Consider the following 1,488-nt stretch of genomic DNA (forward strand, 5'->3'; position numbering starts at 1 on the left):
GGATGCTCCTTGTATAGCAATTTTATAGATTTTTTTGTACGCAGCACTTATGCAACTGAAGGTTAAATGGATGTGCACATGACTATGTATAGCTATAATAACATTTGTGTTGCAAGGTTGTGAAAAATTACTTGTCACTGGCCACTGTATATCCCATCTTAGTCTTATTTATTTAAGACATCTGCTGTATAGTGCACGTTGGTTCACTGTAAAGGTTCTGATGCACTAAATGGAACAGGACCTTAATTAGTATCATTGCTAACACATGTCAAAAGTCACAAGGTGAAGGTCATTGTGACTTCATGTCAGTCCCATTCTTGTGAATGCGATATCTCAAGAACACCTTCAGTTCACTTGGCACAAACCTGAAAGATGAACTGATAACCTCACAAAACACGTTTAGCCATAACTCAAAATTTTTATATGCTAATCATGACAACATTTCACACACATATCTAAAGTGTAATTTCATATCCAAAAGGTCAAAGGTCAACTTCACATTGACCTTGTAAAATTCTGCAAAAAAAGACTTGAAACTGTACTTTTCTGTGTGAAGACAGTATGTTTCTCACTGGAAATTATTCACTAGAATCATACATGTCAACATAATGATAATTTCACTACATACTACGTGAGTCTGGACAGACTTAATTTTATTCCACACTGTCATGCAGTATCACATATATTATCCACTTCCTGTATCTTTAGAAACTTTTTTCATTCTCACAAGAATATAAAATGATCTACAGATTAAAGATTTTATAAACTTAGAGAATGAGCGCATCAAGCTTAAGTCTCACAGCTACACAGCAGCTGAGTTTGTAGATATGTATAAATGTAATTTACAAGAGGTCATAATATACACCCATATTCTTATTTTGCAGCATATAAGTATGCTAAAGTGTCACAGTGAGTGCAGGAGAGAAAATAAAGGTGCTGAAAATCCACACAGCCACTGGAGCTGCCTCGTCAGCTGGATGGCCGGATGTGTGTGTGTTGGTGAGAGAATTACACCTGCTGTTAGTCTCACACACGCTGGTAGTCGAGGTTAGCTGGAGCAAGCTGAGAAGACGGCAGGCTGGTGCCAGGTAGGGATTATAGCTTTGACATGTGTGTGTGTGTGTAAGAGAGAGAGAGACAGAGAGAGAGAGAGTGTAGAGTGTAGGTGTGTGTTCACAGAAATGATTTTCCTGTCTCGCAGGCCAAGGCCACAGATATTCAAGGTGCTCGCTCCACAGTGTTCAAACATTTGTTAGCAATTAGCCTCGGCCACAAAACTGACTTTCAACAAAACACATGGACCCTCCCCTCCCTCTTCCTCCCTCTGCTCTTTTTTCACCCTGTCCCTTTTCCAGTCCCTCCCTCGTTTTCCAGTTTCTTTGTTCCCCTCCCATCTCTCTCTCTCTCTCTCTCTCTCTCTTTCTTACCACCCTTCTTCTTTCTCTTCATCCTCTCTCGCCCCATTTCCTCCCTCCCTCTCTGAAGTTG

Source organism: Lutjanus erythropterus, chromosome 15, assembly GCF_056507025.1.
Source record: "Lutjanus erythropterus isolate fLutEry1 chromosome 15, fLutEry1.hap2, whole genome shotgun sequence".
NCBI lineage: Eukaryota > Metazoa > Chordata > Actinopteri > Lutjaniformes > Lutjanidae > Lutjanus > Lutjanus erythropterus.